Here is a 13,836-nt window from a genome sequence, read left to right on the forward strand (position 1 = left end):
GGTTAAATCAGCCATACTTTTAGGAATTCCGCATCCCAGGGGTGGCTTTGCAATGTGACCCGGGAGAATTGTATGGGAAAGAATCACCTGCCAGCGGCCTGGCACGACCACGGACCATGGGCCACGCCAGAACGTGGTGGTGGTTGCTTAGTGCTACTGATTCCTGACTTGCCGGAGGGCCCGTCACCTGCGCAGCCAGAAGGAAAGCTGGGGAACCCTGGCCGGCACGGTGCAGGGGGGTACACCGCCCCTCGAGGCACCGGTGTCCGTCCCAGAGAAAACAGGGGCCGTGGGGAAAAGGTGCGGGCTGAAGGCATGAATACAAAGCCTGACTTGCAGTTGGGGCTTTGCCCCCCAGGAGCACTGGGGAAATACTGCATTCTTCCTCCCAAGCCATGTTGCAGGACAAGCAGTTGAAAAACAGAATAAGAATGTGGAGGGAAGCTTTAGGAAAACCTGAATTCCTTAATTAAAGAGAAAAAAGGAAGTGTCCTCTGCTGTGTTTTCTCACTTCCAGAAAAGACCAAGGATTGGTAGCCACGGGCTGCACTTTCACGGTCGGTTTCTGGGGGCATCACAGAGTCCACCACATCTCTAGTTTCTAGAACCATCTGGGGTTCAGAACGGATAAACAATGTCAGCGCTTCTTCTCGCCTCCGACTCCCCTGTTACCCAGCATCACGAGGAACAGACCGCAGCGGTAACAGATTACTGAACACCCACTCTGTCACTCTGCGGGCGGCACGGGAACACGGACAACGGAGACCGTGCCATCCGTGTGGGTCAGGCTAGCGTGGGGTCTGGGGTGCTGAGGAGCAGGTCGACCTGCCGCTTGTCCCCCACGTACCGGTGGCTTTACCGACGCGGGCAGGACGTCACCCACACGTGGGGACATGTGAGAAGGCCGGCCGCATGCATGCTGGCCCAAGCCGGCCCTGGCCACCCTTCATCTGACCCAGGCCTGCTGACTCCCCTCTTGCCACCTGTTTGAATTACAGACTTTAAAATATTTATTCTATGTGGTTATGAAAACTTGATCCTGGTATAAAACATTTGATCTTGTTCTTTAAAACGAAACTCAAAGGATGGGAGGAAGAGGATAGCGCGCCCAGGCCTCCAGCTTCCTTTGGGAAGAAGTCGCAGGTCATTTCCACTCTCTGTCCAGCTGGGAGGTGCCCCACCTGCCAGCTCCTGTGACACAGGTCAGGTTAATGAGCAGAACGGCAAGGTTCCTGTTGAAAGTAAGTACTGACTGCAGAATATCAAGGCAGGAGAAGCCCTCATTGAGAGCCAAGAGCCCCAGACACGAGGTGAGAGCATGTGAAAAGGAGAAAGCCAAATTAACAATATGCCATAAAATGCACAAAATTTGAGTTCTATTCGTAAGTGGAAAGGGGAACCTAATCCCACACATGTGACAACAAAGTATGTAAGCCTTTGCGGGGACAACGTGGTCACGTCAAAGCAGCATGGAAGACAGCAAGCGTCCCAGTGCGACCAGCGGCTGAGCGCTGGCCGGGGACCCAGGGCGACTGCTTGTCCCGGACCCTGCTGGCGGGTGTGATGACCCTGGATCCCACTGTAATCACGACACTCAGAACACAGCTTTGGGCCACCCTTCTACCCCGGGCAGGAGAAGAAACCGTAATGAGAAGGAAACGGGTATTTGGCACCCACTAAGGGTGGACGTCTTCAGGTGCATGGCCGAGCAGTGGTAATCTCCTTATGCAGAAATCCGAATTTTATACATAATTTGGAGGCTGCCGAGGGAGACCAAGTTTGGGGGAAAGACAAGTCAGGGGAGACGTCCGTCAGCATGGGATTACACGCTTCTCCTAGGAGCCCGGAAGGTCTGGGAGGGTCAGGGGTTGTAAACCCCCCATGGAAACACTGAGGCGGGGCTCCTTCCCAGCAATGGAGGAATCGGGGTGCCAGAGGCTGATGGGGGACCAGCATGAAGGGGGTGAGGCAGGGCCGGGCAGGGGCCCCTGGAAGGATGAGCCAGTCTGTCCGGGGCTAGAGAAGCTTCCAGGAGCTACCTCCAGAAAAGGTCACACAGCCCTACCCACGGTGCAGAGAAAGGCCCTGGAAACCTTGGGGCCACCAGGCTGTGGAAGTCAACCTGAGTAACGTCCCCAGAAAGAGACGCAGAGTCAGGCCCGCACAGCCCAGATTGGAGGGGGCACAGTGCCAGCACGTTGTGCTTGAGAGCTGGGCTTGAAAACCTTTCTGTTTCTTCATTTCTCAACCCTGTGACCCGGGAGAGCCAGATAGAGAGGGCCTGATGGGAGAGGAGCTGAGCACGGCCCCGCATCCTCTGCTCTGGGGACTAGAGCCCCCTGCTCCCAGGGGCTCAGCGAGGAGGAGCTCTGATCATGGCCTCGTCTGTGGGTGCAAGGCCATCCCACTTTGTGACCTTAGGCCCGAGGCACAACTCGGGGAGGATGTGGGTTCTCAGGTCCGGCCTCTGTTTTCTCTGCTTTGCTTTAAACCTGGGGGTGAGTGTGGGCACCTGTGCTCCAGAGCCCCTGGGCTCCCCGTGCCATGAGAGGCCTCCAGGGTGCTCACCGTGGGGTATGGGTGATAGGCTCTGGGGTGCCAGGTGAGCAGGCAGCAAGCTGGACATGGTGGCCCGTGTGCTGTGTGGGGACCGGGCCCTGACACCACTGGGAATGTCAGGACGCCGTTCTAGCGGCCCTCTGCATTATGGACCTTTCTCCTCACCACAGTGGTCCATGCGAGCAAAATGCGTTCATGTGCAATGAGCTGAATCTCACCCCAAAACCTGGATGTTACCCCTCATTACCTGCATCTTACAGGTGGAGGAAGGGATGGTCCCAGGAGGCTGCAGGATGACAGGAACAGACACATACTGCCCGTACCTGAGTGACCCCTGGACTCCTCTGGCACCTGCGTCCTGGTTACTTGACGCAGCGACGTGCTCCAGCGCTGATCTGGGGACACAGGTGTCCTTCATCTACTCAGGGTGTAGGAAGGCGGGGCTTCACCGACGTGCTCCCCCACACCGACCCCAGGAGTAACCCTCACAATATGCTGGGGGAGGGGGACATAGGCATCACCACTTACGGAGTTGGGGCTGGGGCAGGCTGAAGGTAAGAAAGTGCCAGGTTCCCAGCAGACCAGGGATGCCCACTTAGGCTGTGACGCCGTGTCCCTGCCCTTCCTCTCGTGGGCTTGTCCCAGTTCTCAAGGCCCCGTAAAAACACCCCTCTCTCCTCTGAAGCCAGCAGCCATGGGCAAGCAGACAGAGGATTGTGGCCACGACTGGGGTAGGAAAGCACGCACTCAATAAATGCCCCGGAGATGCCATGACCCAGCCGCTTGAAACAACAAAAACGTATTCTCTCCTGGTTCTGGACCCTGGGAATCCACAGTCCAGCTGTGGGTAGGGCAGTTCCTTGTGAGGCCCTGAGGGAGCATCTGTTCCGCATCACGTCCTGTGTCTGCTGGCAGCTAGCCATCCTTGGCATTCCTGAGCTTGTGGCTTCACCATCCCAGTGTCTGTCTTCATGTTCACCTGGCATTCTGCTCGTGTGTGTCTGGGTCCGAACTTCCCTTCTTACAAGGGATTGGGGCCCATCACTCCGGTACCACCTCATCATAGCTAATTACATCTGCAATGACCTTGTTTTCAAATAAAGTCTAAGTCTGGGGTCCTGGGGATTAGGACTTTAATACATGAATCTGTTTTGGGGGGCACAATTCCACCCATAATATCTCAGGTGCAACAATTGAAGGGTGCCCAAAAACTGTCACCAAGATAAGCCACTTTGTAATGCAATATTTAAGAATATCAAAATTCATGGAAAACCCCATGGTAGACAAAACAGAAGTTTCCATAGATACAAGATCAGTATTGGTGATTTCTCCTTCTGCCTCTGGGACAGGCAGTGTCCCCCTCAGTCCTACCGCTAGTTAAAAATGTGGTACTTAATGAACACGCACATTTGTTTGCATTAATTTTATTTTTCTAAAATATCACATGAAATATTCTTTCTCTTGATGACTGAGATTGTTGGCGCCTCTTAGAGGCAAGGGTCTTACCTGCCCCGCTCCCCTTGGGTGCCTACAGAACTCAGCTGGAGACAAAAGCATTGGCAACCAGAGCGGATGAGACTTGCTTTTCCCCACCTCGGCTGCATGTGATGGGAAGGCAGAGCCACTTCATCCAACTCTCTCTGGCCACTGGGCCCGGGAGCCGGTGAGGAGACTGGTGCCGGCCCCCACCTGGGGTCTTGCAATGGTGCTACCTGCCAGGGTGGCACGTCCCTGACCCTGGCCTGCAGGGACCTGAATCCTCACCTCCTCTCTGTCCTGCAGCTAGTAACACTAGCCCTCTCTCTGCACTAAGATGACCCTTGGCCAGATCACTAGCATCCCTGTGACCCCGGGTCACCAAGTTCCCCAGCACCACCTGAGCTCCCGCCCTGCAGAAAGTCTACCCTGTTCCTTTTGTTGAACGGGGCTATTGGTAATAAAACTTGTACGATGATTAAAAGAACGATTGTATCTCTGGTGCTTAGCACCTCTTCATGCATTAGTAATGCAGGGGTTCAATAAAGCGTCATCTGCTTTCCGCCGACAACTGTTAACTTTCCTTTACGCTGTGCGGCCATGCTCCTGCAGTATGACAAAGCCTAATGCAAGGCCTAGGAGGCACTTCCATTGAGACCCGGCTTTAATTACGGATGGCCTGCATGGGACATTCTTCTGTGCGTGTTTCTCCCATCCAGGAGCAGCAGCGTCAGTCTGTGATCAAAGAGAGGCGGACAGAAATGTGCCTTTGTAAATCCGGCCCAAGCTGGCCTCCTCGGACCTGACTATTTGTTGTCTATTTGCTGTCCTGCCATCGGACACTCAACGTTCCCATCACAGGTGTCCCCAAAGGCCTGTGCTCCCATATCAGCAGATTATTCTCCCCCATATTGGCCACGATTGAAATATCAAGCTGTTGCAGTCCACGAGCTGACGTTGCATTCTGCTGACCTCATCAAGCAGATCCAGGACCCTTGGATGTGTCCGTGATGAGCCACGGAGTGTTCTTCCCTGATTCTATGCATTCTCTACGCGTTTCCAAGCCACTAGGATAGACGGACAAGCTCAGACAGGGCTTCCCCGGAGCTTCTGGCACGGAGTTCTGGGCATTCGGAGAACTTTTCCTCTGCTTTAATCACGTGTTTGTTTAACTGATGTAAATCGATTCTGTGCCTGGCACGGAGGATGCCAAATGTACACAGATCTAAGCTCTGCCGTCAGCAGGCACGTGCGGAAGGACAGTTGTGCCAATGTCCCCCAAGATGCGGGGCTGGATCCCTCAGCTTTCTGAGCCTCAGATTTGGCCTTAGTAGGAAGGTCATGGTTTCAGCCTGCTCCTTGGGAGTGGCTGGTGTCTGATTGGGCTATTGGATCAAGACTCGGGTCTTGATTTGGTATATTCTGGGTGAAGTGGGTGCTTCAGTTGACCGCTTCTCTAGTTTCTCTTGCCTCCAGTGTGAGAGAATCAGCCACCGTCCCTGTGGACACCAAAGGGCTCCAGAGTCCCCAGGGTCAGGGCTGCATACCAGGTGTCTGCTCATTACAGCCCAGTGAAGCAGGTCGCGGAAAGAAAGGAAGGGCTTATGCATTCATGGATATGAGGCATCACTTTCTTTTCCCAACCTGTACCCGACCCACGTGCTGTAAGGGGGGCCTACGCTGGGTGCCTGTGGAGACCCTGAGAGTTCGTCTTATGCGAACCCTCCTGTACCGCACGCCCTGTGTTCCCGTGCACACGCACAGACACACACGCTACCGGATCCTCTGGCTCCGCACGGCTCTCGTCGCCATTCATCTCCAGGCCACACCCCTGCGCCCCTGCAGGAGGCTGCATCCAGTCCTTGGCTCTTCAACTCTTGTTCCTCCAAAGACGCCCTGCTGCACATTTTCTAAGACGGACTCCCGGCTCTACATTTACAGAAGTAACTGAAGTCTTCGGATGGAAAGATTTCTACTAGTTCAAGATGCAAAAAGATTCCCACGTGTCCCCTTTGATGTGTATTTTTCTAAGTGCTCAGAAGGATTTCTGGGAGGCTGTGTGAGTCCCTTTTGTTTCTAGAATGTTTGGTTGATGTGTTTCAAAGTAGCAGTGAGAGCAATACTGGCAAGCTCTTGCTTTTTAATTGTGGCTCCCGTGGGCAGCAATCCTACACCTTAATTCCACGCTCTCGTGTTGAAAACACATCCCTCTGTGAAGTCGACTAGCTACACTGTAAACATCTTGGAAAACTTTGCCAACATTACTCAAAATAGGCAGCTGGATTTTTTTTTTTTTTTATCATTTCCAGGTGCATTTGAGGGAGAGGAGAGTTCTAATGGATCTAAATTGTCTGTGTGATCCAAATCCTGAAAGTTATACCCACACATTTCAAAGAGATATTGCTTTGGAGACTAAAGGCAAATGAAATGTCCCCAGTCCTGTGTACCAATCTGCAGTGCTGTTCACCACATTTACAGTGCATGCTTAAGCACCGATTCTCCCCAAATATCTGTGTCTCAGATACTATTCTCCGATTCCAAATTCAGGCAGGAGATGTCCCTGCCTCCGGCCCGAGGAGACTGTAGCATTCAGGTGAGCACATGTGCCAAAATGTGCCGAGGACTCCGGATCCTATTCGAGAAGCTGGGGTGGAAGGAACGTCACCTGTCCCTTACAGACCTGGGGGCTCCCCCTGAGGGTGAGGTGTCCCCCGGATGCAGGCTAGCTCAGGGTGGCAATTATGCATTCTTACTGGGGTAGACATGTTATGCCGAGAGTCCCTCTTTTGGAAAGAACACTGTATCCTAACTGGAAACTTAACAAAGTTGAAATTTGGCAAGAAATTAGCTTCTCATGATAATGTTCACTAATTCCAGTTCATCAAAGCATGTTTTATTTTATGTTTTTATTTTTTTGAATAGGATAATCTCAGTAGATAATCATTTTGGATTCCTAGGACTGTGAACTTTGGGACAGAGGCGCACTAACATGGGGCTAAGTGGGGAGACCTAGGAGAGTCAGCCGTCCAGTACCGCGTGAGGCATCCTCACGCACAGCACGCGCAGGGCTGCAGATCTCCACGGGGCTCTCCGCGGGGCTCTCATCCTGATTTGCCTCTTCCCACAGAACCACCCTGCAGAGCCCTGACGCAGACGTCATCTCCGCGCAAAGTACTTTCAAAAGCCCTTGATCATTTGAAATCCCATTTCTTCTGGCTTTCAAAGTCTCCCACTGGCCCGGGCCCTGATTGCCTAAGTACATTTCCCACTCTACTCCCAGTGCCAAATCCCATTTCTGTAGGATGTTCTGTGTCTAATGTCCTTCACATCACGTCCACACCCACTCCTGGTTTGGGCCATGCCGCATTTCTGTCTGAGCGTCCAGACACAGCAGTGCCTGCACACCACCGATGACAGCCTCTCTCCCTGAGTCTGCAGATACCTACCTGTGCAATGCTCCCCGCTCCATCCCCGTACGCTTTCCCCTTTCTGCAAGCTAGCGGGCAGGGACTTTGCTGCAGGCCTGTTGGTGCCTCCTGCTCCCAGCAAAGGTCTGGACACACATTAACCACTCTAGAAAAGCTGTTGGCTTTAAATTAGAGGCGGGGGGCTAGCGCCCTCCTCTGGCCCAGCTGTCTGGCCCCTCACTGTGTGGTCTCCTTCCATGGCATGGTCTCCACACAGAGAAGCAGGTGACAGTACCTGTCCGGCCGAGGAGCAGAGCTTCTGAAGGGAGGCAGCTCCTGCCCGGGGGATACCCCGTGTTTCACCGAGGGGGCCTGGGATGTAAAGACTCAGCTTCTCCCGGAACATGGCTCCCTGTTGAGCTTTCCCTCCGTACTGGGTCACACAAGCTCGACACCCTGCTCTTGATTCAGGGTGGTGTGGGGGACACCAGGTGGGGCAAGGTCTGTGTTTCTGGTCGGCACGGGCAGAGTGGGGCTGACCTGGATGTGGGGTCGGAGAGGACCCACTTCCTCTCCAAACCAAGCACGGGTTTCTGTTAACCCACCGTCAGAGAGGATTGTTGGGAGCCTTTGTGGTATTTGTCTCTTCTTGAAGTAGGCCACCATGGTGTTTCCCATGAAGACAGAAACCAGAAGCAAGCTTCCGTCATGGAGTCTTCCTTGCACACCTTTCCGGATCTCTAAAAATTCTTCCAAATATGCCAAGGACTCTGTGGTGTTATCTGCATTCCGAGTCTCATTCACATGAAGACTCGACACCACAANAGACTCAACACCACAAGCAGCCAGCCTCGGTCCCTTCAGGTCACAGCTCAGCCACGCTTTGCACCTGCCCTTACAGCTTGCAGGGCACTGACTCCTCTCCGTGCACGTGTGTTCTTGTTTACTCCTAAGGCACAGAATGCAGACCCAGCAACAATGTTATGATCGCATTTTAATTTATCCTACAAAATGTTTTAATCAATAGTGTAAGCACATACCTCATTGTTCTGTACTGAGCGGGGAGAGTGATACTCAGTCTTTCCAAACGTCCGGAGAGGAGGCCAGGGTGTTGCTCAGGGGTCAGGTAGTCTTTCCTCGGAACCCCACATGGCCACCTGGCCAGCAAGCTGGCTCTTTGCCTGCTCTCACCTGAGCGGTCTGGAGTGTGGGGACGACGGACAGAGAGCTCTGAGGACAGTCGGGGCCGGAGCCCGGAGCCTCCACTGACGAGAGCTGCCCTGGCCACCACAGCAGGGCAGCTTGACCTTGAACTCTTGTATTCACCTTGCAGATGCCGCTGAGCTTAGCTAGAAACTAACGGAAACCTACTCTAGTACTTTTAGTTATAAAGGGAATCCCTTTAGTCAGTCGATGTTGGATTGGATCCCATGAAAATTAAATACTCAGTTTACAAAATGATCTCATTAGTGGGTAGATTGAAGTACGCCGTGGTCCCTGATGTGGATCCCTAAAGAGGATATTCAACAGTGATTTGAGCGTATTTTGTTTCTTAGAAAATTGAGTTAATCAAGTGATGATACATTTCTTAGAAATGAGTATCAGTTATTAAAAATACTCGGCAAGGGCTGCGTGCCGATGCGGGGCAGCCCGTCTGCGCCCTGGGCTACAGCTGGGAGCTGGGAGTCAGCCCCAGGCCCCGTCATCCCTAGCAGCCAGGGCAATTTATTTCCCATTTAGAATAATTCATCTCCTTAACGTCGTTATTACTACCTCTTTATTGTGTTCCTACGGTTATTATATAAAAACCAAGATTTAACCGTACTAATTTACTGTTGCTGACTGGTTGATGGCCTATGCAGCCAATCTGTGTATTGGCAACGATTACAGAATTCACTCTGTTTCTTAGCGTATCCAGTATTCTCAGGGGTAGACCACTTAAGAAAATCTGACGTGAGTTACATTTACAAGACTGTTAAGGAGTAAGATTTCCTTTGTTTTATCAAAGCACAAAATATGGGGTTTCTTTAAACAGCAATGGCCTAGTTGGAATAACTTATGGCTCCGTGAACATACATTGTTCCTCCAAATCCCACGACAGAGGCTGCAAGGCCCGTGCATCGTCTAACATGGGGTGAACCTTTGCGGGTTTGTGCCCCCACGCGGGAGCTTAGGGAATGAAAATACCCCCTTGTCGCAAGCACTGGGAATGTCCGCAGCCTGGGGAGCTCCAGTAACTCACGCCCGAGGCCTGCCATCACCAGGATCCTACGGCCTGCTCTTGAAAGTCCCTCTACTGACCAAGCATCTCTGTGCACTTAGGACTCGGAGGTGCCCGGGATGCCGGGCTCAGGATCAACAGTGCTAAAGGTCCAGGCAGTCTGAGACAGGCTTGTCATTTCTTCCCACCCATTCTGTCGGTCACGCAAGTTACAGAAGCAGGGCAGGGTCAAGGGAAAGGACTGGAGACCGTTTTCCAGGAGGAGCTGTGACAGGTGGGACCATCTCTACTCTGCCGTGCGCAATGTAAGGGAAGTCGTGACCACGTGGAAAATACATCTCATGGACAAGAAGACTCATTATTGCAAAGGCATCATTCTCCCCAAATCACCCTGTGAATTTAGTGTAATTACAATTCAGATTTCCACAGCGTCTCTTTGTGGGAAACTAAACTCCACAAATATCCAATAGATGTTTGGGGACATGACATAAAAAACAAACATGGAAGAGTAAAGATGGGGGAGTTAATACATTAGTTTTAAAAAACGATGATCCTTGTGGGCAAGTTAATGAAATTAGATACCTTCTTTATAGCGTATGTAAAACAGAAACCCTCAGTGTGAAAAGGAATGTCCTACAGCATTCTGAAGTTACCCTGATGAACTAAGGGCTAAGAAATCATTTCTCTTAAAAAAACACAAAAGCAGGAAGAAAAAAGCAAAGCAGTAGAGAAAAAAAAAAGATAGGAACATTTTATTGCATCAAAAGTGAAGACTGGCCCACACAAAGTGCCCTAAACCAAGTGATGAGGGAAGGCGTAAGTTAATTTTGCAACTGCATAAGCAATAAAAGATTGATTTCATGAATTAGAGAAGTCTTTCAATGTATGTAATCTCACAAGAATACGTGAAGGAATTTACCGAGAAACAGAAGAGAAAGCAAAGGGATAAAATATGTAGTTGCTAGAAGAGGACCCTGGAAAGCTGCAGAGAAGGGACAATCAGGGTATCGAGCGTACGCATCGAACTGGCAGAAACATTCACCCGTGAGCCCAGGAAGCTGGGTGGGGGCAGAGAATCGGGGTCCCGGGCGCTGCTGGCTGGAGCGCAGCTGGGAAAGCACCACGGCCCATCGGTGGGCGAGGCTGGGGCTCTCCTGGCCTGAGCCCACTTCTGCGTGTGTCCTAGGAATGTTTGTCTCCACGTTGCCTGAGACCGAGAAAAACCAAGCGGCCACGTAACCAGCTCGCAAGAGGAGAGTGTGAGCAAATCATGCAACATTCACACAACGGAGCCCGCCCAGGAGTTTAAACAATGGGCCTCAGCGAGGGCAGCGGTCTGCACGCTGGCACCACCGAGGAAAAGCCGAAAGCATCCACAACATTTCAAACTGTCACACGGAACAACTCGAGTTGCACGAGCATGTCTCCCGCACAATTGTGTGTATACGCTTGTAAATATTACAGCGTAACAATGTGCAGCATAAAGCTCGTGCTGTGTGCAGGTGAAGAGATACAGAGCAGGGGGGCACCCCACGGTAACTGACACGGCCGCACACGCACGCCGCACACGCACACAGGGCACACGCACACACACACTGCAAGTGCACTCCGCACACACACCGCACACTGGCCACACACACCGTGCACACACACCACGCACGCACACCATGTGTGGTTGCCTCGGGAAGAACGGGGCACCTGGGCTGTGAGGTTGCCTCTGGTTCAGCAATGCTTCTTTCTCTTTTAAATAGATCTGGATAACATTTACTTACTTGAAAAATAAATAAAAATAAACAATAAAAGCACCTGGATAATACAATCCAATGACAGGACTGGAGACAGAAGCATGTCGGGTATAACGTACTCACTGCGTCTTTCTGTGGAGATTGCACGGGAAACGTGGGCCCCAGCACGCCCTGTCCACTCGGGACAAAGGATGGAACAGCCCCGAGTCCACCTGGGTGTCCGTTTGTCCGCATGTTTTACCAGAGTAACTTTCGAAGGTTTGTCAAAGACAAGAAAAGCACAGAAAAACAGGTAACAAAGCAAAACCAGGCATAGCCTGGATTAAATATATGAACTAGAAAGCTCCTGGTGTGTCCCGTTGGTAAGCTCCTCCAGAGCTGCTCCCACCCCTTAGATCTTTGTGTTTGCGGGTCACCCGCGTCCAGAGCGACACCCATCAGTAAGAAGTCGTTTATCCTGGGCACCTGGGTGGCTCAGTCGGTGAAGCGGCTGCCTTCGGCTCAGGTCATGGTCCCAGGGTCTTGGGATCAATCCCTGCATGGGGCTCCCTGCTCGGCGGGGGGCCAGCTTCTCCCCCTCCTTCTACTGCTCCCCCTGCTTGTGCTCTCCGGCTCTCTCTGTCAAATAAATAAATAAAATCTTAAAAAAGAAAGAAAGAAAGAAAGAAGTTATTTATCCTTCTGTCCACGCCATAGGCATTTCAGTTCTGAGAACACTTTGCCACGGGAAGTGAGTGTGTAAACAAGCGGCAGGTGGAATTTGGGACAGAGGGCCTGGCCGCTCAGTTCCCAATTGCTGCAGGTTGGCACAGAGCTTAGGGTTCCGGCTGTTCCTTAGGGGTGCTCTCGGATTGGTGCCTGTAGAGGCGGGGAGCTCAGCACCGGGCGGAGGGGGCTGGCCTGCAGGGCTGTCCCCAAGAAGGTGTTGGCTGAGCGGGGACTGTTTCTTAGGTGAGATAACTAGGGTTTTCTCAGTTCATGTTAGGGGGCATAGCCCTGGAAGGAGGGGTGTCTTGGGGTGGGGGTGCTCTGCGTGGAAGGCGGCCTCGGCTGAGCCTGAGGGCTGACTGCTGGCCTCATGCCCAACAGCCGGGGAGGTCGGCTCTCCACCCCTGAAGGGACATCCGGGTGACCCCTCAACCGCTGAGCATCACTGCATAAACAGCAGGGCTCTGGGCTCCCGTGACACCCCGGAGCCCTTCCCACTCTGCGAGCACGCGACCACACCTGCCGGGGAGCTTGAACTATGTCGACCCGGCGCTCCCGCAGCCCAGCAGCTTTGCGGGACTGTTTTCTTAGCAGCTCGATCTTGTGTTGAGTTGTGGGGAGTTGTTGCTGGTAAGTAATTTTGATTATTAGAGTTAGATGCAGTTCATCTCTTCCTTCCTTGAGGGTGCGCGTGACTCGGTGGACGCAGCGCCCGCAGCGCCGTGCTGTGTGCTGTGTGCTGTGCGTTCACACGTGTCGAAGGCTCCACGCTCGGACCTTTCTGTCACCAGCGCAGCCGGGAAGCCATGGCGTTCTCCTGCGCACATGGTGTCCCCTTGGGCGCCCAGAACCGAATCCAGCATCCCAGAACGAGCCCAGCCTCGGTCTCCCCACCACACCTCCCTCTGGCCTCTGCGAAGGAGGAACTGTCCCAGCCTCTCTGGTCTCAGTTTTCACACCGGACAATGCGGAGTTGGTGCGCTTTTTCGTAGCGAACCGCTCGGGTCACGTTAGAGCGTGTCTGGCACATTCCTGCTTGGAAGGGAGTCCTGAACTGAAGCAAGCACTCTTTTCTCCTGCCGCTTTGAAATTCTGCTGGATTTTCCCTCCTCACTTGAAACAACCGGGTGTCCTTGCATCATTTCCTAGATAATTCTTTCCTTAAATACTTGTACATGCTTTGTGGGTTATTTTTTTAATTACCTGTGCATAGCAGGGCCAGCGGCTGGCTCACTCGCATGTACTGTGAGGCTGCTTGTGTAGACTGTGCCAGCTGCACGTCCCGTCCATCAGCTCCGTTGGCTCCAGCTGGTTCTATGCCACACTGGGTGCTTAGCTTTGGGGCTGGCCATGGCAACAGAGCCTTGACCTTGAACTCTCTCGCCCTCTGCTTTCCCCTCCACCTGCTGACACCCGGGTTGGTGTTACCCTGCTGTTTATAGTCTGTTTGTTTTTCCAGGACCACGGATGTGGCTGGTGAGTTCCTTGGGAGACATCCGAAGTGTCCCCTGCAGCGAGTGACTGGCAACAGAGCTGCCTCCTGCTCCCCTAGCTGCCCCCACACATTCCCCACAACAGCTCTCCAAACCTGGCCACCCCGATTGCATCTCCCTCTGTCCCCTCCTTCAACGCCTGTCCTTAGTTTTATGAAGGGAATTGAGTTTGCTTTTTTTTTTTCATTTTTTATCTATTTATTTATTTTTAATATTTTTTTATTATA

Source organism: Ailuropoda melanoleuca, chromosome 3 (genome assembly GCF_002007445.2).
Source record: "Ailuropoda melanoleuca isolate Jingjing chromosome 3, ASM200744v2, whole genome shotgun sequence".
In the NCBI taxonomy this organism is placed as follows: Eukaryota; Metazoa; Chordata; class Mammalia; order Carnivora; family Ursidae; genus Ailuropoda; species Ailuropoda melanoleuca.